The sequence below is a fragment of the Neovison vison genome, chromosome 13 (assembly GCF_020171115.1).
Source record: "Neovison vison isolate M4711 chromosome 13, ASM_NN_V1, whole genome shotgun sequence".
Classification (NCBI taxonomy): Eukaryota; Metazoa; Chordata; class Mammalia; order Carnivora; family Mustelidae; genus Neogale; species Neogale vison.
In genome coordinates, this window is record NC_058103.1 from 125,109,920 (window position 1) to 125,135,321 (window position 25,402).

The window sequence follows — 25,402 nt, forward strand, 5'->3', positions numbered from 1 at the left end:
TTCCTTGCTTGCGGCGCCGAGCCTTGGGTCCTTCATCCACACGCCTGGCCAGCAGCGGCCAGGGCTTCGGGCGTGACCCATCGTGGCTGCATGGGGCACGTGCCACGGAGCAGGTCCCTCTGATATATCGCCTCCCCTCTGTCCTTAGAAACCCCTTCCCAAGGGAGGATCTCGCCTTGACGACCAAGTCTTGCTTCTCCTAGCCCCGCCCAAAGGGCCCGTGTCTCAGATCGCCGGGGCATGGGCCTGCCCCGATCGCTCCCTAGGTAAGCGCGTTGTGAGTGTGCCGGGACTCACGCGTCGCCCCCGGCTCGCTTGGGTCAATGATGAGAACTCATATGGTCTCGAAGAGCTATGATGACCTAAAAATCATGCTCAATAGGATTACGCTGAGGCCCAGTGCAGAGGACCGTGCGGGGATCAGCATCCCGCAGACCCTCGGGGCATTGAGGGCTCGCTGCAGCTGGGCGCTAGAGGAGAAGGAACTCTCGAGCGTCTCTGCGTTGGGCTCGGAACGTAGGCGCACCTGCGGGTGCCCACGGGGCTGTTCCGGCACTCATGCTTGCCCACCGTCCCAATCCTCTTCCCAGGACAGCTCCCCGGGAGCCATGGCTTGGCCCTCCTCGTCCCCTCGTGTCCTTCGGCGGGCCTGGCTGGCAAGGTTCTCGGTGCGTCGACAAGCAACATAGGTGAGCGGAAGCTTCTGGGCTTGGAGGGAGGCCCGAGACGCCTTGGGAAGCGGGTAGCCCAGCAGTGACTCTGCAGCAGGCCCTGGGCTTGGGGTGGCTGTCCTCGTTGTCCAGACGTCGTTGACCTCCCCGTGAGCGGGTGCCCTTGAGCCATCCCAGGTGCAGGGAACGCGAACGTGGGGCCGGGTGGCTGGCAAGTCCTGGAAAGCGCGGAGTGGCCGCCATAGGCCCAGGTGCCCCTGAGGCCTCCTGACCCATCCGGGCGTGTCCCGTGGGCCCAGGAACGTAGGGCACGTGAGACCCGTGGTCTCAGAAGCTTCTGTGTCCTTCAGCCACTGGGTGCTGCTCGAGGCCCGGGACTTGGCATGTTTCGGCGGGCTGACGAGGCCTGAGCTCCGGTGCCCCAGCGCACACGCCCAAGGCGCTGGAGACCCCGCCAGGCTGCTTCCGAAGATCGCAGGAGGATTCCTTGTGCTCGCCAGACAGCCAGGTACCACTGGGCCTAGGGGTAGGATCTGCGAGTTCCAGGCCCTATCAGCCATTGCGTCGGAGCCTCTCCGCTGAGACTCTCAAGCACCTGGGATGGGTCCTGACGAAGCGGCGCTGCACGGCGAGAGTCCGGACCCTCGCCCGGGGCGCCAGTGGGCGGTGTGCCTGGCCGTCGTGGTGGACAGTGACCTGGCATTCAGTGCTCGGCCCTGGGGCAGCCCTGGGCCCGAGCCACCTTGGGCTTCCAGGGTAGGGGCTCCGATCCTTGGCTCCCAGGTAGGACCAGGTGTGGGTGGGCGGCGTCCCGGCCCACAGTCCCTGACCGCCCCCCTCAGCTCACGTCCACGGGAGACAGCGGGGACCCGTCGAAACCCTGTGCTCCGTGCCATGCTCACGTGCCGTTGTGCCGACGGCTGGGCTCGCCCAGGGGCCTCGATCTCCCTTGTTTGGGGATGCCCAGGTAAGGGCAGCTGGCACCCTGGGCCCTGCTCCGTCTGTGCGCACATCAGCCGTGCGTGGGTCGGCCATATGCCCGGCCAACACCGGCCAGGTCTTTGGGAAAGGTAGCCCTCGGCCGTCTGGCCGGGGCCCCAGACCGGGGCGTTTGGACAGCTGGTCTCTCCGTCTCTCCTCAGAAGCCCATCCACCATCGAGGAGATCGCCCGCACCAGCTCGTCTTGCCTGGCCCAGCCCTGCCCACAGGTCCAATGTCTCAGGACCCCGGCGCATGGCGCAGTCCGGCACGCGGCCCCGGTAAGCGGGGTCTGGGTGCGACGGGACCGCACGCATCGCCACCAACTTGCTTGGGTCAATGATGAGAACTCATATGGTCTCGAAGAGCGATGATGACCTAAAAATCATGCTCAATAGGATTACGCTGAGGCCCAATGCAGGCGTCTCTGGCGGGATCTCAGCATCCCCCGGAGCCTCGGGACCCTGGAGGGGCGCTGCAGTTGGGAGCTTGAGGCCAAGGATCCCTCGGGGATCCCTGCTCCTGCCCTGGACCGCCCGTGCACGACGCGGGCCCCTCGAGGTGTTGAGGCAGGCCACCGGCCTAGAGACAGAATCCCCCTCCGAGGACAGCTCCTCGGGAGCCATGCCTCACGAACCCTTGTCTCCTTGTGTCTTGCAGCGTGCCTTGGGCGCCAGGTGGTAGGCGCAGCGTTGCCCAAGACAGGTGAGTGGGAGACTCTGGGCCTGGCGGGAGATGGCAGGCGCCATGGGCACAGTCCGCGAGGCCCCAGTCACGGCATGGGCACTGGCTCCACCGCTGTGCTAAGGGTGGGGGCACCCGTTGTCCACACCGCGTTGGCTTGCCCGTGAACAGGCTCCCTTGAGCCATCCCAGGTCAGGGAATGTGAACTTAGGGCCGCGTGACTGGCACGACTGGATCCCGGGGGGATGCCGCCATCGATCGGCGTGTCCCTGAGGCCTCCTTGGACCTCCCTTTGTGTCCTGTGGGCCCGCGAGGAGACGGGTCGGAGGACCCTTGGCGTCAGGGGCTTCTGTCCCCCTGAGCCAGTGGTGGTTGCTCGAGGCAACCCCAGCGCATGTTGCCTGGGGCTGGAGAGGGCAGAGCTCCTGCCCTATGAACCAGAATCCCAAGGACGTTGGGAGCCTGGGAGGCTGCTGAAGTACAGCCCTCCCTGTTTCCTTGGGCTGACGATTGAGCATGGTTTGGCTGGCCTTGGGCAAGAATGGGCGAGCCCCAGGCCCCAGCGGGCACTGGGCGAGAGCCTGTTCTCCCAGGCCCAAGAGGAGGGGCCGCCACGCGGGGAGACTCAGGACCCCGTTGCAGGGCAGGGCAGTGGTCTCCTGCCTTGCGCTGTTGGGAGACCGTCACCCGCGACTCCCACTCCAGACCTATACCATCTGGGCATGGGGGCGAACGTTGGCTTCGAGTGCCAGCGCCCGGATGCATGGACGACAGCCTGGCCAATCTGGGGTCGGCGTCTTCCTGGCCGTACGTTCTGGGGCCGCCACCGTTGGCTTGGGGCCCCGGTAGGCATCGAGGTGTTAGGCATCGATAACCCAGCTTTCCCGGCCACGTCCTGGGGCCTTTCTCAGCAAGGGGTGGCTCCCACAGGGGCCCTGATATCCAATCTTTCTGGAGGCCCAGGGATGGACAGCGGCCTCCCAGGGCCCTGTTCCTTGCTTGCGGCGCCGAGCCTTGGGTCCTTCATCCACACGCCTGGCCAGCAGCGGCCAGGGCTTCGGGCGTCACCCATCGTGGCCGCATGGGGCACATGCAACGGAGCAGGTCCCTCTGATATATCGCCTCCCCTCTGTCCTTAGAAACCGCTTCCCAAGGGAGGATCTCGCCTTGACGACCAAGTCTTGCTTCTCCTAGCCCCGCCCAAAGGGCCCGTGTCTCAGATCGCCGGGGCATGGGCCTGCCCCGATCGCTCCCTAGGTAAGCGCGTTGTGAGTGTGCCGGGACTCACGCGTCGCCCCCGGCTCGCTTGGGTCAATGATGAGAACTCATATGGTCTCGAAGAGCGATGATGACCTAAAAATCATGCTCAATAGGATTACGCTGAGACCCAGTGCAGAGGACCGTGCGGAGATCAGCATCCCGCAGACCCTCGGGGCATTGAGGGCTCGCTGCAGCTGGGCGCTAGAGGAGAAGGAACTCTCGAGCGTCTCTGCGTTGGGCCCGGAACGTAGGCGCACCTGCGGGTGCCCACGGGGCTGTTCCGGCACTCATGCTTGCCCACCGTCCCAATCCTCTTCCCAGGACAGCTCCCCGGGAGCCATGGCTTGGCCCTCCTCATCCCCTCGTGTCCTTCGGCGGGCCTGGCTGGCAAGGTTCTCGGTGCGTCGACAAGCAACATAGGTGAGCGGAAGCCTCTGGGCTTGGAGGGAGGCCCGAGACGCCTTGGGAAGCGGGTAGCCCAGCAGTGACTCTGCAGCAGGCCCTGGGCTTGGGGTGGCTGTCCTCGTTGTGCAGACGTCGTTGACCTCCCCGTGAGCGGGTGCCCTTGAGCCATCCCAGGTGCAGAGAACGCGAACGTGGGGCCGTGTGGCTGGCAAGTCCTGGAAATTGCTGAGTGGCCGCCATATGCCCAGGTGCCCCTGAGGCCTCCTGACCCATCCGGGCGTGTCCCGTGGGCCCAGGAATGTAGGGCACGTGAGACCCGTGGTCTCAGAAGCTTCTGTGTCCTTCAGCCACTGGGTGCTGCTCGAGGCCCGGGACTTGGCATGTTTCGGCGGGCTGACGAGGCCTGAGCTCCGGTGCCCCAGCGCAGACGCCCAAGGGGCTGGAGACCCCGCCAGGCTGCTTCCGAAGAGCGCAGGAGGATTCCTTGTGCTCGCCAGACAGCCAGGTACCACTGGGCCGAGGGGTAGGATCTGCGAGTTCCAGGCCCTATCAGCCATTGCGTCGGAGCCTCTCCCCTGAGACTCTCAAGCACCTGGGATGGGTCCTGACGAAGCGGCGCTGCACGGCGAGAGTCCGGACCCTCGCCCGGGGCGGCCAGTGGGCGGTGTGCCTGGCCGTCGTGGTGGACAGTGACCTGGCATTCAGTGCTCAGCCCTGGGGCAGCCCTGGGCCCGAGCCACCTTGGGCTTCCAGGGTAGGGGCTCCGATCCTTGGCTCCCAGGTAGGACCAGGTGTGGGTGGGCGGCGTCCCGGACCACAGTCCCTGACCGCCCCCCTCAGCTCACGTCCACGGGAGACAGCGGGGACCCGTCGAAACCCTGTGCTCCGTGCCATGCTCACGTGCCGTTCTGCCGACGGCTGGGCTCGCCCAGGGGCCTCGATCTCCCTTGTTTGGGGATGCCCAGGTAAGGGCAGCTGGCACCCTGGGCCCTGCTCCGTCTGTGCGCACATCAGCCGTGCGTGGGTCGGCCATATGCCCGGCCCCCACCGGCCAGGTCTTTGGGAAAGGTAGCCCTCGGCCGTCTGGCCGGGGCCCCAGACCGGGGCGTTTGGACAGCTGGTCTCTCCGTGTCTCCTCAGAAGCCCATCCACCATCGAGGAGATCGCCCGCACCAGCTCGTCTTGCCTGGCCCAGCCCTGCCCACAGGTCCAATGTCTCAGGACCCCGGCGCATGGCGCAGTCCGGCACGCGGCCCCGGTAAGCGGGGTCTGGGTGCGACGGGACCGCACGCATCGCCACCAACTTGCTTGGGTCAATGATGAGAACTCATATGGTCTCGAAGAGCGATGATGACCTAAAAATCATGCTCAATAGGATTACGCTGAGGCCCAATGCAGGCGTCTGTGGCGGGATCTCAGCATCCCCCGGAGCCTCGGGACCCTGGAGGGGCGCTGCAGTTGGGAGCTTGAGGCCAAGGATCCCTCGGGGATCCCTGCTCCTGCCCTGGACCGCCCGTGCACGTCGGGGGCCCCTCGAGGTGTTGAGGCAGGCCACCGGCCTAGAGACCGAATCCCCCTCCGAGGACAGCTCCTCGGGAGCCATGCCTCACGAACCCTTGTCTCCTTGTGTCTTGCAGCGTGCCTTGGGCGCCAGGTGGTAGGCGCAGCGTTGCCCAAGACAGGTGAGTGGGAGACTCTGGGCCTGGCGGGAGATGGCAGGCGCCATGGGCACAGTCCGCGAGGCCCCAGTCACGGCAGGGGCACTGGCTCCACCGCTGTGCTAGGGGTGGGGGCCCCCGATGTCCACACCGCGTTGGCTTGCCCGTGAACAGGCTCCCTTGAGCCATCCCAGGTCAGGGAATGTGAACGTTGGGCCACGTGACTGGCACGACTGGATTCCGGGGGGATGCCGCCATCGATCGGCGTGCCCCTGAGGCCTCCTTGGACCTCCCTTTGTGTCCTGTGGGCCCGCGAGGAGACGGGTCGGAGGACCCTTGGCGTCAGGGGCTTCTGTCCCCCTGAGCCAGTGGTGATTGCTCGAGGCAACCCCAGCGCATGTTGCTTGGGGCTAGAGAGGGCAGAGCTCCTACCCTATGAACCAGACTCCCAAGGACGTGGGGAGCCTGGGAGGCTGCTGAAGTACAGCCCTCCCTGTTTCCTTGGGCTGACGATTGAGCATGGTTTGGCTGGCCTTGGGCAAGAATGGGCGAGCCCCAGGCCCCAGCGGGCACTGGGCGAGAGCCTGTCCTCCCAGGCCCAAGAGGAGGGGCCGCCACGCGGGGAGACTCAGGACCCCGTTGCAGGGCAGGGCAGTGGTCTCCTGCCTTGCGCTGTTGGGAGACCGTCACCCACGACTCCCACTCCAGACCTTTACCATCTGGGCATGGGGGCGAACGTTGGCTGCGAGTGCCAGTGCCCGGATGCATGGTCGACAGCCGGGCCAATCTGGGGTCGGCGTCTTCCTGGCCGTACGTTCTGGGGCCGCCCCCGTTGTCTTGGGGCCCCGGTAGGCATCGAGGTGTTAGGCATCGATAACCCAGCGATCCCGGCCACGTCCTGGGCCCTTTCTCAGCGAGGGGTGGCTCCCACAGGGGCCCTGATATCCACTCTTTCTGGAGGCCCAGGGATGGACAGCGGCCTCCCAGGGCCCTGTTCCTTGCTTGCGGCGCCGAGCCTTGGGTCCTTCATCCACACGCCTGGCCAGCAGCGGCCAGGGCTTTGGGCGTGACCCATCGTGGCCGCATGGGGCACGTGCCACGGAGCAGGCCCCTCTGATAGACGGCCTCTCCCTCTGTCCTTAGAAGCCCCTTCCCAAGGGAGGATCTCGCCTTGACGGCCAAGTCTTGTTTCTCCCAGCCCCGCCCAAAGGGCCCGTGTCTCAGATCGCCGGGGCATGGGCCTGCCCCGATCGCTCCCTCGGTAAGCGCGTTGTGGGTGGGCAGGGACCTCACGCGTCGCCCCCGGCTCGCTTGGGTCAATGATGAGAACTCATATGGTCTCGAAGAGCGATGATGACCTAAAAATCATGCTCAATAGGATTACGCTGAGGCCCAGTGCAGAGGACCGTGCGGGGATCAGCATCCCGCAGACCCTCGGGGCATTGAGGGCTCGCTGCAGCTGGGCGCTAGAGGAGAAGGAACTCTCGAGCGTCTCTGCGTTGGGCCCGGAACGTAGGCGCACCTGCGGGTGCCCACGGGGCTGTTCCGGCACTCATGCTTGCCCACCGTCCCAATCCTCTTCCCAGGACAGCTCCCCGGGAGCCATGGCTTGGCCCTCCTCGTCCCCTCGTGTCCTTCGGCGGGCCTGGCTGGCAAGGTTCTCGGTGCGTCGACAAGCAACATAGGTGAGCGGAAGCCTCTGGGCTTGGAGGGAGGCCCGAGACGCCTTGGGAAGCGGGTAGCCCAGCAGTGACTCTGCAGCAGGCCCTGGGCTTGGGGTGGCGGTCCTCGTTGTGCAGACGTCGTTGACCTCCCCGTGAGCGGGTGCCCTTGAGCCATCCCAGGTGCAGGGAACGCGAACGTGGGGCCGGGTGGCTGGCAAGTCCTGGAAAGCGCGGAGTGGCCGCCATAGGCCCAGGTGCCCCTGAGGCCTCCTGACCCATCCGGGCGTGTCCCGTGGGCCCAGGAACGTAGGGCACGTGAGACCTGTGGTCTCAGAAGCTTCTGTGTCCTTCAGCCACTGGGTGCTGCTCGAGGCCCGGGAATTGGCATGTTTCGGCGGGCTGACGAGGCCTGAGCTCCGGTGCCCCAGCGCACACGCCCAAGGTGCTGGAGACCCCGCCAGGCTGCTTCCGAAGAGCGAAGGAGGATTCCTTGTGCTCGCCAGACAGCCAGGTACCACTGGGCCTAGGGGTAGGATCTGCGAGTTCCAGGCCCTATCAGCCATTGCGTCGGAGCCTCTCCCCTGAGACTCTCAAGCACCTGGGATGGGTCCTGACGAAGCGGCGCTGCACGGCGAGAGTCCGGACCCTCGCCCGGGGCGGCCAGTGGGCGGTATGCCTGGCCGTCGTGGTGGACAGTGACCTGGCATTCAGTGCTCGGCCCTGGGGCAGCCCTGGGCCCGAGCTACCTTGGGCTTCCAGGGTAGGGGCTCGATCCTTGGCACCCAGGTGGGACCAGTTGTGGGTGGGCGGCGTCCCGGCCCACAGTCCCTGACCGCCCCCCTCAGCTCACGTCCTCGGGAGAAGGCGGGGACCCGTCGAAACCCTGTGCTCCGTGCCATGCTCACGTGCCGTTCTGCCGACGGCTGGGCTCGCCCAGGGGCCTCGATCTCCCTTGTTTGGGGATGCCCAGGTAAGGGCAGCTGGCACCCTGGGCCCTGCTCCGTCTGTGCGCACATCAGCCGTGCGTGGGTCGGCCATATGCCCGGCCCACACCGGCCAGGTCTTTGGGAAAGGTAGCCCTCGGCCGTCTGGCCGGGGCCCCAGACCGGGGCGTTTGGACAGCTGGTCTCTCCGTGTCTCCTCAGAAGCCCATCCACCATCGAGGAGATCGCCCGCACCAGCTCGTCTTGCCTGGCCCAGCCCTGCCCACAGGTCCAATGTCTCAGGACCCCGGCGCATGGCGCAGTCCGGCACGCGGCCCCGGTAAGCGGGGTCTGGGTGCGACGGGACCGCACGCATCGCCACCAACTTGCTTGGGTCAATGATGAGAACTCATATGGTCTCGAAGAGCGATGATGACCTAAAAATCATGCTCAATAGGATTACGCTGAGGCCCAATGCAGGCGTCTGTGGCGGGATCTCAGCATCCCCCGGAGCCTCGGGACCCTGGAGGGGCGCTGCAGTTGGGAGCTTGAGGCCAAGGATCCCTCGGGGATCCCTGCTCCTGCCCTGGACCGCCCGTGCACGTCGGGGGCCCCTCGAGGTGTTGAGGCAGGCCACCGGCCTAGAGACCGAATCCCCCTCCGAGGACAGCTCCTCGGGAGCCATGCCTCACGAACCCTTGTCTCCTTGTGTCTTGCAGCGTGCCTTGGGCGCCAGGTGGTAGGCGCAGCGTTGCCCAAGACAGGTGAGTGGGAGACTCTGGGCCTGGCGGGAGATGGCAGGCGCCATGGGCACAGTCCGCGAGGCCCCAGTCACGGCAGGGGCACTGGCTCCACCGCTGTGCTAGGGGTGGGGGCCCCCGATGTCCACACCGCGTTGGCTTGCCCGTGAACAGGCTCCCTTGAGCCATCCCAGGTCAGGGAATGTGAACGTTGGGCCACGTGACTGGCACGACTGGATTCCGGGGGGATGCCGCCATCGATCGGCGTGCCCCTGAGGCCTCCTTGGACCTCCCTTTGTGTCCTGTGGGCCCGCGAGGAGACGGGTCGGAGGACCCTTGGCGTCAGGGGCTTCTGTCCCCCTGAGCCAGTGGTGATTGCTCGAGGCAACCCCAGCGCATGTTGCTTGGGGCTAGAGAGGGCAGAGCTCCTACCCTATGAACCAGACTCCCAAGGACGTGGGGAGCCTGGGAGGCTGCTGAAGTACAGCCCTCCCTGTTTCCTTGGGCTGACGATTGAGCATGGTTTGGCTGGCCTTGGGCAAGAATGGGCGAGCCCCAGGCCCCAGCGGGCACTGGGCGAGAGCCTGTCCTCCCAGGCCCAAGAGGAGGGGCCGCCACGCGGGGAGACTCAGGACCCCGTTGCAGGGCAGGGCAGTGGTCTCCTGCCTTGCGCTGTTGGGAGACCGTCACCCACGACTCCCACTCCAGACCTTTACCATCTGGGCATGGGGGCGAACGTTGGCTGCGAGTGCCAGTGCCCGGATGCATGGTCGACAGCCGGGCCAATCTGGGGTCGGCGTCTTCCTGGCCGTACGTTCTGGGGCCGCCCCCGTTGTCTTGGGGCCCCGGTAGGCATCGAGGTGTTAGGCATCGATAACCCAGCGATCCCGGCCACGTCCTGGGCCCTTTCTCAGCGAGGGGTGGCTCCCACAGGGGCCCTGATATCCACTCTTTCTGGAGGCCCAGGGATGGACAGCGGCCTCCCAGGGCCCTGTTCCTTGCTTGCGGCGCCGAGCCTTGGGTCCTTCATCCACACGCCTGGCCAGCAGCGGCCAGGGCTTTGGGCGTGACCCATCGTGGCCGCATGGGGCACGTGCCACGGAGCAGGCCCCTCTGATAGACGGCCTCTCCCTCTGTCCTTAGAAGCCCCTTCCCAAGGGAGGATCTCGCCTTGACGGCCAAGTCTTGTTTCTCCCAGCCCCGCCCAAAGGGCCCGTGTCTCAGATCGCCGGGGCATGGGCCTGCCCCGATCGCTCCCTCGGTAAGCGCGTTGTGGGTGGGCAGGGACCTCACGCGTCGCCCCCGGCTCGCTTGGGTCAATGATGAGAACTCATATGGTCTCGAAGAGCGATGATGACCTAAAAATCATGCTCAATAGGATTACGCTGAGGCCCAGTGCAGAGGACCGTGCGGGGATCAGCATCCCGCAGACCCTCGGGGCATTGAGGGCTCGCTGCAGCTGGGCGCTAGAGGAGAAGGAACTCTCGAGCGTCTCTGCGTTGGGCCCGGAACGTAGGCGCACCTGCGGGTGCCCACGGGGCTGTTCCGGCACTCATGCTTGCCCACCGTCCCAATCCTCTTCCCAGGACAGCTCCCCGGGAGCCATGGCTTGGCCCTCCTCGTCCCCTCGTGTCCTTCGGCGGGCCTGGCTGGCAAGGTTCTCGGTGCGTCGACAAGCAACATAGGTGAGCGGAAGCCTCTGGGCTTGGAGGGAGGCCCGAGACGCCTTGGGAAGCGGGTAGCCCAGCAGTGACTCTGCAGCAGGCCCTGGGCTTGGGGTGGCGGTCCTCGTTGTGCAGACGTCGTTGACCTCCCCGTGAGCGGGTGCCCTTGAGCCATCCCAGGTGCAGGGAACGCGAACGTGGGGCCGGGTGGCTGGCAAGTCCTGGAAAGCGCGGAGTGGCCGCCATAGGCCCAGGTGCCCCTGAGGCCTCCTGACCCATCCGGGCGTGTCCCGTGGGCCCAGGAACGTAGGGCACGTGAGACCTGTGGTCTCAGAAGCTTCTGTGTCCTTCAGCCACTGGGTGCTGCTCGAGGCCCGGGAATTGGCATGTTTCGGCGGGCTGACGAGGCCTGAGCTCCGGTGCCCCAGCGCACACGCCCAAGGTGCTGGAGACCCCGCCAGGCTGCTTCCGAAGAGCGAAGGAGGATTCCTTGTGCTCGCCAGACAGCCAGGTACCACTGGGCCTAGGGGTAGGATCTGCGAGTTCCAGGCCCTATCAGCCATTGCGTCGGAGCCTCTCCCCTGAGACTCTCAAGCACCTGGGATGGGTCCTGACGAAGCGGCGCTGCACGGCGAGAGTCCGGACCCTCGCCCGGGGCGGCCAGTGGGCGGTATGCCTGGCCGTCGTGGTGGACAGTGACCTGGCATTCAGTGCTCGGCCCTGGGGCAGCCCTGGGCCCGAGCTACCTTGGGCTTCCAGGGTAGGGGCTCGATCCTTGGCACCCAGGTGGGACCAGTTGTGGGTGGGCGGCGTCCCGGCCCACAGTCCCTGACCGCCCCCCTCAGCTCACGTCCTCGGGAGAAGGCGGGGACCCGTCGAAACCCTGTGCTCCGTGCCATGCTCACGTGCCGTTCTGCCGACGGCTGGGCTCGCCCAGGGGCCTCGATCTCCCTTGTTTGGGGATGCCCAGGTAAGGGCAGCTGGCACCCTGGGCCCTGCTCCGTCTGTGCGCACATCAGCCGTGCGTGGGTCGGCCATATGCCCGGCCCACACCGGCCAGGTCTTTGGGAAAGGTAGCCCTCGGCCGTCTGGCCGGGGCCCCAGACCGGGGCGTTTGGACAGCTGGTCTCTCCGTGTCTCCTCAGAAGCCCATCCACCATCGAGGAGATCGCCCGCACCAGCTCGTCTTGCCTGGCCCAGCCCTGCCCACAGGTCCAATGTCTCAGGACCCCGGCGCATGGCGCAGTCCGGCACGCGGCCCCGGTAAGCGGGGTCTGGGTGCGACGGGACCGCACGCATCGCCACCAACTTGCTTGGGTCAATGATGAGAACTCATATGGTCTCGAAGAGCGATGATGACCTAAAAATCATGCTCAATAGGATTACGCTGAGGCCCAATGCAGGCGTCTGTGGCGGGATCTCAGCATCCCCCGGAGCCTCGTGACCCTGGAGGGGCGCTGCAGTTGGGAGCTTGAGGCCAAGGATCCCTCGGGGATCCCTGCTCCTGCCCTGGACCGCCCGTGCACGTCGGGGGCCCCTCGAGGTGTTGAGGCAGGCCACCGGCCTAGAGACCGAATCCCCCTCCGAGGACAGCTCCTCGGGAGCCATGCCTCACGAACCCTTGTCTCCTTGTGTCTTGCAGCGTGCCTTGGGCGCCAGGTGGTAGGCGCAGCGTTGCCCAAGACAGGTGAGTGGGAGACTCTGGGACTGGCGGGAGATGGCAGGCGCCATGGGCACAGTCCGCGAGGCCCCAGTCACGGCATGGGCACTGGCTCCACCGCTGTGCTAGGGGTGGGGGCCCCCGTTGTCCACACCGCGTTGGCTTGCCCGTGAACAGGCTCCCTTGAGCCATCCCAGGTCAGGGAATGTGAACGTTGGGCCGCGTGACTGGCAAGACTGGATCCCGGGGGGATGCCGCCATCGATCGGCGTGTCCCTGAGGCCTCCTTGGACCTCCCTTTGTGTCCTGTGGGCCCGCGAGGAGACGGGTCGGAGGACCCTTGGCGTCAGGGGCTTCTGTCCCCCTGAGCCAGTGGTGGTTGCTCGAGGCAACCCCAGCGCATGTTGCCTGGGGCTGGAGAGGGCAGAGCTCCTGCCCTATGAACCAGAATCCCAAGGACGTTGGGAGCCTGGGAGGCTGCTGAACTACAGCCCTCCCTGTTTCCTTGGGCTGACGATTGAGCATGCTTTGGCTGGCCTTGGGCAAGAATGGGCGAGCCCCAGGCCCCAGCGGGCACTGGGCGAGAGCCTGTCCTCCCAGGCCCAAGAGGAGGGGCCGCCACGCGGGGAGACTCAGGACCCCGTTGCAGGGCAGGGCAGTGGTCTCCTGCCTTGCGCTGTTGGGAGACCGTGACCCGCGACTCCCACTCCAGACCTTTACCATCTGGGCATGGGGGCGAACGTTGGCTTCGAGTGCCAGCGCCCGGATGCATGGACGACAGCCTGGCCAATCTGGGGTCGGCGTCTCACTGGCCGTACGTTCTGGGGCCGCCCCCGTTGGCTTGGGGCCCCGGTAGGCATCGATGTGTTAGGCATCGATAACCCAGCTTTCCCGGCCACGTCCTGGGGCCTTTCTCAGCAAGGGGTGGCTCCCACAGGGGCCCTGATATCCACTCTTTCAGGAGGCCCAGGGATGGACAGCGGCCTCCCAGGGCCCTGTTCCTTGCTTGCGGCGCCGAGCCTTGGGTCCTTCATCCACACGCCTGGCCAGCAGCGGCCAGGGCTTCGGGCGTCACCCATCGTGGCTGCATGGGGCACGTGCCACGGAGCAGGTCCCTCTGATATATCGCCTCCCCTCTGTCCTTAGAAACCCCTTCCCAAGGGAGGATCTCGCCTTGACGACCAAGTCTTGCTTCTCCTAGCCCCGCCCAAAGGGCCCGTGTCTCAGATCGCCGGGGCATGGGCCTGCCCCGATCGCTCCCTAGGTAAGCGCGTTGTGAGTGTGCCGGGACTCACGCGTCGCCCCCGGCTCGCTTGGGTCAATGATGAGAACTCATATGGTCTCGAAGAGCGATGATGACCTAAAAATCATGCTCAATAGGATTACGCTGAGGCCCAGTGCAGAGGACCGTGCGGGGATCAGCATCCCGCAGACCCTCGGGGCATTGAGGGCTCGCTGCAGCTGGGCGCTAGAGGAGAAGGAACTCTCGAGCGTCTCTGCGTTGGGCCCGGAACGTAGGCGCACCTGCGGGTGCCCACGGGGCTGTTCCGGCACTCATGCTTGCCCACCGTCCCAATCCTCTTCCCAGGACAGCTCCCCGGGAGCCATGGCTTGGCCCTCCTCGTCCCCTCGTGTCCTTCGGCGGGCCTGGCTGGCAAGGTTCTCGGTGCGTCGACAAGCAACATAGGTGAGCGGAAGCTTCTGGGCTTGGAGGGAGGCCCGAGACGCCTTGGGAAGCGGGTAGCCCAGCAGTGACTCTGCAGCAGGCCCTGGGCTTGGGGTGGCTGTCCTCGTTGTCCAGACGTCGTTGACCTCCCCGTGAGCGGGTGCCCTTGAGCCATCCCAGGTGCAGGGAACGCGAACGTGGGGCCGGGTGGCTGGCAAGTCCTGGAAAGCGCGGAGTGGCCGCCATAGGCCCAGGTGCCCCTGAGGCCTCCTGACCGATCCGGGCGTGTCCCGTGGGCCCAGGAACGTAGGGCACGTGAGACCCGTGGTCTCAGAAGCTTCTGTGTCCTTCAGCCACTGGGTGCTGCTCGAGGCCCGGGACTTGGCATGTTTCGGCGGGCTGACGAGGCCTGAGCTCCGGTGCCCCAGCGCACACGCCCAAGGCGCTGGAGACCCCGCCAGGCTGCTTCCGAAGAGCGCAGGAGGATTCCTTGTGCTCGCCAGACAGCCAGGTACCACTGGGCCTAGGGGTAGGATCTGCGAGTTCCAGGCCCTATCAGCCATTGCGTCGGAGCCTCTCCGCTGAGACTCTCAAGCACCTGGGATGGGTCCTGACGAAGCGGCGCTGCACGGCGAGAGTCCGGACCCTCGCCCAGGGCGGCCAGTGGGCGGTGTGCCTGGCCGTCGTGGTGGACAGTGACCTGGTATTCAGTGCTCGGCCCTGGGGCAGCCCTGGGCCCGAGCCACCTTGGGCTTCCAGGGTAGGGGCTCCGATCCTTGGCTCCCAGGTAGGACCAGGTGTGGGTGGGCGGCGTCCCGGCCCACAGTCCCTGACCGCCCCCCTCAGCTCACGTCCACGGGAGACAGCGGGGACCCGTCGAAACCCTGTGCTCCGTGCCATGCTCACGTGCCGTTGTGCCGACGGCTGGGCTCGCCCAGGGGCCTCGATCTCCCTTGTTTGGGGATGCCCAGGTAAGGGCAGCTGGCACCCTGGGCCCTGCTCCGTCTGTGCGCACATCAGCCGTGCGTGGGTCGGCCATATGCCCGGCCGCCACCGGCCAGGTCTTTGGGAAAGGTAGCCCTCGGCCGTCTGGCCGGGGCCCCAGACCGGGGCGTTTGGACAGCTGGTCTCTCCGTCTCTCCTCAGAAGCCCATCCACCATCGAGGAGATCGCCCGCACCAGCTCGTCTTGCCTGGCCCAGCCCTGCCCACAGGTCCAATGTCTCAGGACCCCGGCGCATGGCGCAGTCCGGCACGCGGCCCCGGTAAGCGGGGTCTGGGTGCGACGGGACCGCACGCATCGCCACCAACTTGCTTGGGTCAATGATGAGAACTCATATGGTCTCGAAGAGCGATGATGACCTAAAAATCATGCTCAATAGGATTACGCTGAGGCCCAATGCAGGCGTCTCTGGCGGGATCTCAGCATCCCCCGGAGCCTCGGGACCCTGGAGGGGCGCTGCAGTTGGGAGCTTGAGGCCAAAGATCCCTCGGGGATCCCTGCTCCTGCCCTGGACCGCCCGTGCACGTCGGGGGCCCCTCGAGGTGTTGAGGCAGGCCACCGGCCTAGAGACCGAATCCCCCTCCGAGGACAGCTCCTCGGGAGCCATGCCTCACGAACCCTTGTCTCCTTGTGTCTTGCAGCGTGCCTTGGGCGCCAGGTGGTAGGCGCAGCGTTGCCCAAGACAGGTGAGTGGGAGACTCTGGGCCTGGCGGGAGATGGCAGGCGCCATGGGCACAGTCCGCGAGGCCCCAGTCACGGCATGGGCACTGGCTCCACCGCTGTGCTAAGGGTGGGGGCACCCGTTGTCCACACCGCGTTGGCTTGCCCGTGAACAGGCTCCCTTGAGCCATCCCAGGTCAGGGAATGTGAACGTTGGGCCGCGTGACTGGCACGACTGGATCCCGGGGGGATGCCGCCATCGATCGGCGTGTCCCTGAGGCCTCTTTGGACCTCCCTTTGTGTCCTGTGGGCCCGCGAGGAGACGGGTCGGAGGACCCTTGGCGTCAGGGGCTTCTGTCCCCCTGAGCCAGTGGTGGTTGCTCGAGGCAACCCCAGCGCATGTTGCCTGGGGCTGGAGAGGGCAGAGCTCCTGCCCTATGAACCAGAATCCCAAGGACGTTGGGAGCCTGGGAGGCTGCTGAACTACAGCCCTCCCTGTTTCCTTGGGCTGACGATTGAGCATGGTTTGGCTGGCCTTGGGCAAGAATGGGCGAGCCCCAGGCCCCAGCGGGCACTGGGCGAGAGCCTGTTCTCCCAGGCCCAAGAGGAGGGGCCGCCACGCGGGGAGACTCAGGACCCCGTTGCAGGGCAGGGCAGTGGTCTCCTGCCTTGCGCTGTTGGGAGACCGTCACCCGCGACTCCCACTCCAGACCTATACCATCTGGGCATGGGGGCGAACGTTGGCTTCGAGTGCCAGCGCCCGGATGCATGGACGACAGCCTGGCCAATCTGGGGTCGGCGTCTTCCTGGCCGTACGTTCTGGGGCCGCCCCCGTTGGCTTGGGGCCCCGGTAGGCATCGAGGTGTTAGGCACCGATAACCCATCTTTCCCGGCCACGTCCTGGGGCCTTTCTCAGCAAGGGGTGGCTCCCACAGGGGCCCTGATATCCACTCTTTCTGGAGGACCAGGGATGGACAGCGGCCTCCCAGGGCCCTGTTCCTTGCTTGCGGCGCCGAGCCTTGGGTCCTTCATCCACACGCCTGGCCAGCAGCGGCCAGGGCTTCGGGTGTGACCCATCGTGGCCGCATGGGGCACGTGCCACGGAGCAGGTCCCTCTGATATATCGCCTCCCCTCTGTCCTTAGAAACCCCTTCCCAGGGAGGATCTCGCCTTGGCGACCAAGTCTTGCTTCTCCTAGCCCCGCCCAAAGGGCCCGTGTCTCAGATCGCCGGGGCATGGGCCTGCCCCGATCGCTCCCTAGGTAAGCGCGTTGTGAGTGTGCCGGGACTCACGCGTCGCCCCCGGCTCGCTTGGGTCAATGATGAGAACTCATATGGTCTCGAAGAGCGATGATGACCTAAAAATCATGCTCAATAGGATTACGCTGAGGCCCAGTGCAGAGGACCGTGCGGGGATCAGCATCCCGCAGACCCTCGGGGCATTGAGGGCTCGCTGCAGCTGGGCGCTAGAGGAGAAGGAACTCTCGAGCGTCTCTGCGTTGGGCCCGGAACGTAGGCGCACCTGCGGGTGCCCACGGGGCTGTTCCGGCACTCATGCTTGCCCACCGTCACAATCCTCTTCCCAGGACAGCTCCCCGGGAGCCATGGCTTGGCCCTCCTCATCCCCTCGTGTCCTTCGGCGGGCCTGGCTGGCAAGGTTCTCGGTGCGTCGCAAAGCAACATAGGTGAGCGGAAGCCTCTGGGCTTGGAGGGAGGCCCGAGACGCCTTGGGAAGCGGGTAGCCCAGCAGTGACTCTGCAGCAGGCCCTGGGCTTGGGGTGGCTGTCCTCGTTGTCCAGACGTCGTTGACCTCCCCGTGAGCGGGTGCCCTTGAGCCATCCCAGGTGCAGAGAACGCGAACGTGGGGCCGTGTGGCTGGCAAGTCCTGGAAATTGCGGAGTGGCCGCCATATGCCCAGGTGCCCCTGAGGCCTCCTGACCCATCCGGGCGTGTCCCTTGGGCCCAGGAACGTAGGGCACGTGAGACCCGTGGTCTCAGAAGCTTCTGTGTCCTTCAGCCACTGGGTGCTGCTCGAGGCCCGGGACTTGGCATGTTTCGGCGGGCTGACGAGGCCTGAGCTCCGGTGCCCCAGCGCAGACGCCCAAGGGGCTGGAGACCCCGCCAGGCTGCTTCCGAAGAGCGCAGGAGGATTCCTTGTGCTCGCCAGACAGCCAGGTACCACTGAGCCTAGGGGTAGGATCTGCGAGTTCCAGGCCCTATCAGCCATTGCGTCGGAGCCTCTCCCCTGAGACTCTCAAGCACCCGGGATGGGTCCTGACGAAGTGGCGCTGCACGGCGAGAGTCCGGACCCTCGCCCGGGGCGGCCAGTGGGCGGTGTGCCTGGCCGTCGAGGTGGACATTGACCTGGCATTCAGTGCTCGGCCCTGGGGCAGCCCTGGGCCCGAGCCACCTTGGGCTTCCAGGGTAGGGGCTCCGATCCTTGGCTCCCAGGTAGGACCAGGTGTGGGTGGGCGGCGTCCCGGCCCACAGTCCCTGACCGCCCCCCTCAGCTCACGTCCACGGGAGACAGCGGGGACCCGATGAAACCCTGTGCTCCGTGCCAAGCACACGTGCCGTTCTGCCGACGGCTGGGCTCGCCCAGGGGCCTCGATCTCCCTTGTTTGGGGATGCCCAGGTAAGGGCAGCTGACACCCTGGGCCCTGCTCCGTCTGTGCGCACATCAGCCGTGCGTGGGTCGGCCATATGCCCGGCCGACACCGGCCAGGACTTTGGGAAAGGTAGCCCTCGGCCGTCTGGCCGGGGCCCCAGACCGGGGCGTTTGGACAGCTGGTCTCTCCGTCTCTCCTCAGAAGCCCATCCACCATCGAGGAGATCGCCCGCACCAGCTCGTCTTGCCTGGCCCAGCCCTGCCCACAGGTCCAATGTCTCAGGACCCCGGCGCATGGCGCAGTCCGGCACGCGGCCCCGGTAAGCGGGGTCTGGGTGCGACGGGACCGCACGCATCGCCACCAACTTGCTTGGGTCAATGATGAGAACTCATATGGTCTCGAAGAGCGATGATGACCTAAAAATCATGCTCAATAGGATTACGCTGAGGCCCAATGCAGGCATCTGTGGCGGGATCTCAGCATCCCCCGGAGCCTCGGGACCCTGGAGGGGCGCTGCAGTTGGGAGCTTGAGGCCAAGGATCCCTCGGGGATCCCTGTTCCTGCCCTGGACCGCCCGTGCACGTCGGGGGCCCCTCGAGGTGTTGAGGCAGGCCACCGGCCTAGAGACCGAATCCCCCTCCGAGGACAGCTCCTCGGGAGCCATGCCTCACGAACCCTTGTCTCCTTGTGTCTTGCAGCGTGCCTTGGGCGCCAGGTGGTAGGCGCAGCGTTGCCCAAGACAGGTGAGTGGGAGACTCTGGGCCTGGCGGGAGATGGCAGGCGCCATGGGCGCAGTCCGCGAGGCCCCAGTCACGGCAGGGGCACTGGCTCCACCGCTGTGCTAGGGGTGGGGGCCCCCGTTGTCCACACCGCGTTGGCTTGCCCGTGAACAGGCTCCCTTGAGCCATCCCAGGTCAGGGAATGTGAAAGTTGGGCCGCGTGACTGGCACGACTGGATCCCGGGGGGATGCCGCCATCGATCGGCGTGCCCCTGAGGCCTCCTTGGACCTCCCTTTGTGTCCTGTGGGCCCGCGAGTAGACGGGTCGGAGGACCCTTGGCGTCAGGGGCTTCTGTCTCCCGGAGCCAGTGGTGATTGCTCGAGGCAACCCCAGCGCATGTTGCTTGGGGCTAGAGAGGGCAGAGCTCCTACCCTATGAACCAGAGTCCCAATGACGTGGGGAGCCTGGGAGGCTGCTGAAGTACAGCCCTCCCTGTTTCCTTGGGCTGACGATTGAGCATGGTTTGGCTGGCCTTGGGCAAGAATGGGCGAGCCCTAGGCCCCAGCGGGCACTGGGCTAGAGCCTGTCCTCCCAGGCCCAAGAGGAGGGGCCGCCACGCGGGGAGACTCAGGACCCCGTTGCAGGGCAGTGCAGTGGTCTCCTGCCTTGCGCTGTTGGGAGACCGTCACCCGCGACTCCCACTCCAGACCTTTACCATCTGGGCATGGGGGCGAACGTTGGCTGCGAGTGCCAGTGACCGGATGCATGGTCGACAGCCGGGCCAATCTGGGGTCGGCGTCTTCCTGGCCGTACGTTCTGGGGCCACCCCCGTTGTCTTGGGGCCCCGGTAGGCATCGAGGTGTTAGGCATCGATAACCCAGCGATCCCGGCCACGTCCTGGGGCCTTTCTCAGCGAGGGGTGGCTTCTTCAGGGGCCCTGATATCCACTCTTTCTGGAGGCCCAGGGATGGACAGCGGCCTCCCAGGGCCCTGTTCCTTGCTTGCGGCGCCAAGCCTTGGGTCCTTCATCCACACGCCTGGCCAGCAGCGGCCAGGGCTTCGGGCGTGACCCATCGTGGCCGCATGGGGCACGTGCCACGGAGCAGGCCCCTCTGATAGACGGCCTCTCCCTCTGTCCTTAGAAGCCCCTTCCCAAAGGAGGATCTCGCCTTGACGACCAAGTCTTGCTTCTCCCAGCCCGGCCCAAAGGGCCCGTGTTTCAGATCGCCGGGGCATGGGCCTGCCCCGATCGCTCCCTCGGTAAGCGCGTTGTGGGTGGGCAGGGACCTCACGCGTCGCCACCGGCTCGCTTGGGTCAATGATGAGAACTCATATGGTCTCGAAGAGCGATGATGACCTAAAAATCATGCTCAATAGGATTACGCTGAGGCCCAGTGCAGAGGACCGTGCGGGGATCAGCATCCCGCAGACCCTCGGGGCATTGAGGGCTCGCTGCAGCTGGGCGCTAGAGGAGAAGGAACTCTCGAGCGTCTCTGCGTTGGGCCCGGAACGTAGGCGCACCTGCGGGTGCCCACGGGGCTGTTCCGGCACTCATGCTTGCCCACCGTCCCAATCCTCTTCCCAGGACAGCTCCCCGGGAGCCATGGCTTGGCCCTCCTCGTCCCCTCGTGTCCTTCGGCGGGCCTGGCTGGCAAGGTTCTCGGTGCGTCGACAAGCAACATAGGTGAGCGGAAGCCTCTGGGCTTGGAGGGAGGCCCGAGACGCCTTGGGAAGCGGGTAGCCCAGCAGTGACTCTGCAGCAGGCCCTGGGCGTGGGGTGGCGGTCCTCGTTGTCCAGACGTCGTTGACCTCCCCGTGAGCGGGTGCCCTTGAGCCATCCCAGGTGCAGGGAACGCGAACGTGGGGCCGGGTGGCTGGCAAGTCCTGGAAAGCAAGGAGTGGCCGCCATAGGCCCAGGTGCCCCTGAGGCCTCCTGACCCATCCGGGCGTGTCCCGTGGGCCCAGGAACGTAGTCACGTGAGACCCGTGGTCTCAGAAGCTTCTGTGTCCTTCAGCCACTGGGTGCTGCTCGAGGCCCGGGACTTGGCATGTTTCGGCGGGCTGACGAGGCCTGAGCTCCGGTGCCCCAGCGCACACGCCCAAGGCGATGGAGACCCCGCCAGGCTGCTTCCGAAGAGCGCAGGAGGATTCCTTGTGCTCGCCAGACAGCCAGGTACCACTGGGCCGAGGGGTAGGATCTGCGAGTTCCAGGCCCTATCAGCCATTGCGTCGGAGCCTCTCCCCTGAGACTCTCAAGCACCCGGGACCGGATCCTGACGAAGCGGCGCTGCACGGCGAGAGTCCGGACCCTCGCCCGGGGCGGCCAGTGGGCGGTATGCCTGGCCGTCGTGGTGGACAGTGACCTGGCATTCAGTGCTCGGCCCTGGGGCAGCCCTGGGCCCGAGCCACCTTGGTCTTCCAGGGTAGGGGCTCGATCCTTGGCACCCAGGTGGGACCAGTTGTGGGTGGGCGGCGTCCCGGCCCACAGTCCCTGACCGCCCCCCTCAGCTCACGTCCTCGGGAGAAGGCAGGGACCCGTCGAAACTCTGTGCTCCGTGCCATGCTCACGTGCCGTTGTGCCGACGGCTGGGCTCGCCCAGGGGCCTCGATCTCCCTTGTTTGGGGATGCCCAGGTAAGGGCAGCTGGCACCCTGGGCCCTGCTCCGTCTGTGCGCACATCAGCCGTGCGTGGATCGGCCTAATGCCCGGCCGCCACCGGCCAGGTCTTTGGGAAAGGTAGCCCTCGGCCGTCTGGCCGGGGCCCCAGACCGGGGCGTTTGGACAGCTGGTCTCTCCGTCTCTCCTCAGAAGCCCATCCACCATCGAGGAGATCGCCCGCACCAGCTCGTCTTGCCTGGCCCAGCCCTGCCCACAGGTCCAATGTCTCAGGACCCCGGCGCATGGCGCAGTCCGGCACGCGGCCCCGGTAAGCGGGGTCTGGGTGCGACGGGACCGCACGCATCGCCACCAACTTGCTTGGGTCAATGATGAGAACTCATATGGTCTCGAAGAGCGATGATGACCTAAAAATCATGCTCAATAGGATTACGCTGAGGCCCAATGCAGGCGTCTGTGGCGGGATCTCAGCATCCCCCGGAGCCTCGTGACCCTGGAGGGGCGCTGCAGTTGGGAGCTTGAGGCCAAGGATCCCTCGGGGATCCCTGCTCCTGCCCTGGACCGCCCGTGCACGTCGGGGGCCCCTCGAGGTGTTGAGGCAGGCGACCGGACTAGAGACCGAATCCCCCTCCGAGGACAGCTCCTCAGGAGCCATGCCTCACGAACCCTTGTCTCCTTGTGTCTTGCAGCGTGCCTTGGGCGCCAGGTGGTAGGCGCAGCGTTGCCCAAGACAGGTGAGTGGGAGACTCTGGGCCTGGCGGGAGACGGCAGGCGCCATGGGCGCAGTCCGCGAGGCCTCAGTCACGGCAGGGGCACTGGCTCCACCGCTTTGCTAGGGGTGGGGGCCCCCGTTGTCCACACCGCGTTGGCTTGCCCGTGAACAGGCTCCCTTGAGCCATCCCAGGTCAGGGAAAGTGAACGTTGGGCCGCGTGACTGGCAAGACTGGATCCCGGGGGGATGCCGCCATCGATCGGCGTGTCCCTGAGGCCTCCTTGGACCTCCCTTTGTGTCCTGTGGGCCCGCGAGGAGACGGGTCGGAGGACCCTTGGCGTCAGGGGCTTCTGTCCCCCTGAGCCAGTGGTGGTTGCTCGAGGCAACCCCAGCGCATGTTGCCTGGGGCTGGAGAGGGCAGAGCTCCTGCCCTATGAACCAGAATCCCAAGGACGTTGGGAGCCTGGGAGGCTGCTGAAGTACAGCCCTCCCTGTTTCCTTGGGCTGACGATTGAGCATGGTTTGGCTGGCCTTGGGCAAGAATGGGCGAGCCCCAGGCCCCAGCGGGCACTGGGCGAGAGCCTGTCCTCCCAGTCCCAAGAGGAGGGGCCGCCACGCGGGGAGACTCAGGACCCCGTTGCAGGGCAGGGCAGTGGTCTCCTGCCTTGCGCTGTTGGGAGACCGTGACCCGCGACTCCCACTCCAGACCTTTACCATCTGGGCATGGGGGCGAACGTTGGCTTCGAGTGCCAGCGCCCGGATGCATGGACGACAGCCTGGCCAATCTGGGGTCGGCGTCTTCCTGGCCGTACGTTCTGGGGCCGCCCCCGTTGGCTTGGTGCCCCAGTAGGCATCGAGGTGTTAGGCATCGATAACCCAGCTTTCCCGGTCACGTCCTGGGGCCTTTCTCAGCAAGGGGTGGCTCTCACAGGGGCCCTGATATCCACTCTTTCTGGAGGCCCAGGGATGGACAGCGGCCACCCAGGGCCCTGTTCCTTGCTTTAGGCGCCGAGCCTTGGGTCCTTCATCCACACGCCTGGCCAGCAGCGGCCAGGGCTTCGGGCGTGACCCATCGTGGCCGCATGGGGCACATGCCACGGAGCAGGTCCCTCTGATAGATCGCCTCCCCTCTGTCCTTAGAAACCCCTTCCCAAGGGAGGATCTCGCCTTGACGACCAAGTCTTGCTTCTCCCAGCCCCGCCCAAAGGGCCCGTGTCTCAGATCGCCGGGGCATGGGCCTGCCCCGATCGCTCCCTCGGTAAGCGCGTTGTGGGTGGGCAGGGACCTCACGTGTCGCCCCCGGCTCGCTTGGGTCAATGATGAGAACTCATATGGTCTCGAAGAGCGATGATGACCTAAAAATCATGCTCAATAGGATTACGCTGAGGCCCAGTGCAGAGGACCGTGCGGGGATCAGCATCCCGCAGACCCTCGGGCATTGAGGGCTCGCTGCAGCTGGGCGCTAGAGGAGAAGGAACTCTCGAGCGTCTCTGCGTTGGACCCGGAACGTAGGCGCACCTGCGGGTGCCCACGGGGCTGTTCCGGCACTCATGCTTGCCCACCGTCCCAATCCTCTTCCCAGGACAGCTCCCCGGGAGCCATGGCTTGGCCCTCCTCGTCCCCTCGTGTCCTACGGCGGGCCTGGCTGGCAAGGTTCTCGGTGCGTCGACAAGCAACATAGGTGATCGGAAGCCTCTGGGCTTGGAGGGAGGCCCGAGACGCCTTGGGAAGCGGGTAGCCCAGCAGTGACTCTGCAGCAGGCCCTGGGCTTGGGGTGGCAGTCCTCGTTGTCCAGACGTCGTTGACCTCCCCGTGAGCGGGTGCCCCTGATCCATCCCAGGTGCAGGGAACGCGAACGTGGGGCCGGGTGGCTGGCAAGTCCTGGAAAGCGCGGAGTGGCCGCCATAGGCCCAGGTGCCCCTGAGGCCTCCTGACCCATCCGGGCGTGTCCCGTGGGCCCAGGAACGTAGGGCACGTGAGACCCGTGGTCTCAGAAGCTTCTGTGTCCTTCAGCCACTGGGTGCTGCTCGAGGCCCGGGACTTGGCATGTTTCGGCGGGCTGACGAGGCCAGAGCTCCGGTGCCCCAGCGCACACGCCCAAGGCGCTGGAGACCCCGCCAGGCTGCTTCCGAAGAGCGCAGGAGGATTCCTTGTGCTCGCCAGACAGCCAGGTACCACTGGGCCGAGGGGTAGGATCTGCGAGTTCCAGACCCTATCAGCCATTGCGTCGGAGCCTCTCCCCTGAGACTCTCAAGCACCCGGGACCGGGTCCTGACGAAGCGGCGCTGCACGGCGAGAGTCCGGACCCTCGCCCGGGGTGGCCAGTGGGCGGTGTGCCTGGCCGTCGTGGTGGACAGTGACCTGGCATTCAGTGCTCGGCCCTGGGGCAGCCCTGGGCCCGAGCCACCTTGGGCTTCCAGGGTAGGGGCTCGATCCTTGGCACCCAGGTGGGAACAGTTGTGGGTGGGCGGCGTCCCGGCCCACAGTCCCTGACCGCCCCCCTCAGCTCACGTCCTCGGGAGAAGGCAGGGACCCGTCGAAACCCTGTGCTCCGTGCCATGCTCACGTGCCGTTGTGCCGACGGCTGGGCTCGCTCAGGGGCCTCGATCTCCCTTGTTTGGGGATGCCCAGGTAAGGGCAGCTGGCACCCTGGGCCCTGCTCCGTCTGTGCGCACATCAGCCGTGCGTGGGTCGGCCTAATGCCCGGCCGCCACCGGCCAGGTCTTTGGGAAAGGTAGCCCTCGGCCGTCTGGCCGGGGCCCCAGACCGGGGCGTTTGGACAGCTGGTCTCTCCGTCTCTCCTCAGAAGCCCATCCACCATCGAGGAGATCGCCCGCACCAGCTCGTCTTGCCTGGCCCAGCCCTGCCCACAGGTCCAATGTCTCAGGACCCCGGCGCATGGCGCAGTCCGGCACGCGGCCCCGGTAAGCGGGGTCTGGGTGCGACGGGACCGCACGCATCGCCACCAACTTGCTTGGGTCAATGATGAGAACTCATATGGTCTCGAAGAGCGATGATGACCTAAAAATCATGCTCAATAGGATTACGCTGAGGCCCAATGCAGGCGTCTGTGGCGGGATCTCAGCATCCCCCGGAGCCTCGTGACCCTGG

At 66.2% G+C, this 25,402-nt stretch overlaps 16 non-coding genes across 16 annotated transcripts; all 16 read left to right on the top strand.

Moving 5' to 3' along the window:
* Positions 1–317: 317 nt before the first annotated feature.
* Positions 318–398, top strand: LOC122895108. The gene has a single exon (XR_006382091.1). It is a non-coding gene; the product is annotated as a small nucleolar RNA SNORD115 (small nucleolar RNA).
* A 1,585-nt stretch (positions 399–1,983) lies between these two features.
* On the top strand, positions 1,984–2,064 carry LOC122895049. The gene has a single exon (XR_006382034.1). It is a non-coding gene; the product is annotated as a small nucleolar RNA SNORD115 (small nucleolar RNA).
* A 1,578-nt stretch (positions 2,065–3,642) lies between these two features.
* On the top strand, positions 3,643–3,723 carry LOC122895093. The gene has a single exon (XR_006382075.1). It is a non-coding gene; the product is annotated as a small nucleolar RNA SNORD115 (small nucleolar RNA).
* A 1,586-nt stretch (positions 3,724–5,309) lies between these two features.
* Positions 5,310–5,390, top strand: LOC122895050. Its single transcript, XR_006382035.1, has one exon. It is a non-coding gene; the product is annotated as a small nucleolar RNA SNORD115 (small nucleolar RNA).
* A 1,580-nt stretch (positions 5,391–6,970) lies between these two features.
* On the top strand, positions 6,971–7,051 carry LOC122895051. Its single transcript, XR_006382036.1, has one exon. It is a non-coding gene; the product is annotated as a small nucleolar RNA SNORD115 (small nucleolar RNA).
* A 1,585-nt stretch (positions 7,052–8,636) lies between these two features.
* Positions 8,637–8,717, top strand: LOC122895052. Its single transcript, XR_006382037.1, has one exon. It is a non-coding gene; the product is annotated as a small nucleolar RNA SNORD115 (small nucleolar RNA).
* A 1,580-nt stretch (positions 8,718–10,297) lies between these two features.
* On the top strand, positions 10,298–10,378 carry LOC122895053. Its single transcript, XR_006382038.1, has one exon. It is a non-coding gene; the product is annotated as a small nucleolar RNA SNORD115 (small nucleolar RNA).
* Positions 10,379–11,963: 1,585 nt separating this feature from the next.
* LOC122895054 lies at positions 11,964–12,044 on the top strand. The gene has a single exon (XR_006382039.1). It is a non-coding gene; the product is annotated as a small nucleolar RNA SNORD115 (small nucleolar RNA).
* A 1,578-nt stretch (positions 12,045–13,622) lies between these two features.
* LOC122895055 lies at positions 13,623–13,703 on the top strand. The gene has a single exon (XR_006382040.1). It is a non-coding gene; the product is annotated as a small nucleolar RNA SNORD115 (small nucleolar RNA).
* Positions 13,704–15,289: 1,586 nt separating this feature from the next.
* LOC122895056 lies at positions 15,290–15,370 on the top strand. Its single transcript, XR_006382041.1, has one exon. It is a non-coding gene; the product is annotated as a small nucleolar RNA SNORD115 (small nucleolar RNA).
* A 1,577-nt stretch (positions 15,371–16,947) lies between these two features.
* Positions 16,948–17,028, top strand: LOC122895057. The gene has a single exon (XR_006382042.1). It is a non-coding gene; the product is annotated as a small nucleolar RNA SNORD115 (small nucleolar RNA).
* A 1,586-nt stretch (positions 17,029–18,614) lies between these two features.
* On the top strand, positions 18,615–18,695 carry LOC122895058. Its single transcript, XR_006382043.1, has one exon. It is a non-coding gene; the product is annotated as a small nucleolar RNA SNORD115 (small nucleolar RNA).
* Positions 18,696–20,275: 1,580 nt separating this feature from the next.
* Positions 20,276–20,356, top strand: LOC122895060. Its single transcript, XR_006382044.1, has one exon. It is a non-coding gene; the product is annotated as a small nucleolar RNA SNORD115 (small nucleolar RNA).
* Positions 20,357–21,941: 1,585 nt separating this feature from the next.
* On the top strand, positions 21,942–22,022 carry LOC122895061. Its single transcript, XR_006382045.1, has one exon. It is a non-coding gene; the product is annotated as a small nucleolar RNA SNORD115 (small nucleolar RNA).
* A 1,579-nt stretch (positions 22,023–23,601) lies between these two features.
* Positions 23,602–23,682, top strand: LOC122895063. The gene has a single exon (XR_006382046.1). It is a non-coding gene; the product is annotated as a small nucleolar RNA SNORD115 (small nucleolar RNA).
* A 1,585-nt stretch (positions 23,683–25,267) lies between these two features.
* Positions 25,268–25,348, top strand: LOC122895064. Its single transcript, XR_006382047.1, has one exon. It is a non-coding gene; the product is annotated as a small nucleolar RNA SNORD115 (small nucleolar RNA).
* Positions 25,349–25,402: the final 54 nt, after the last annotated feature.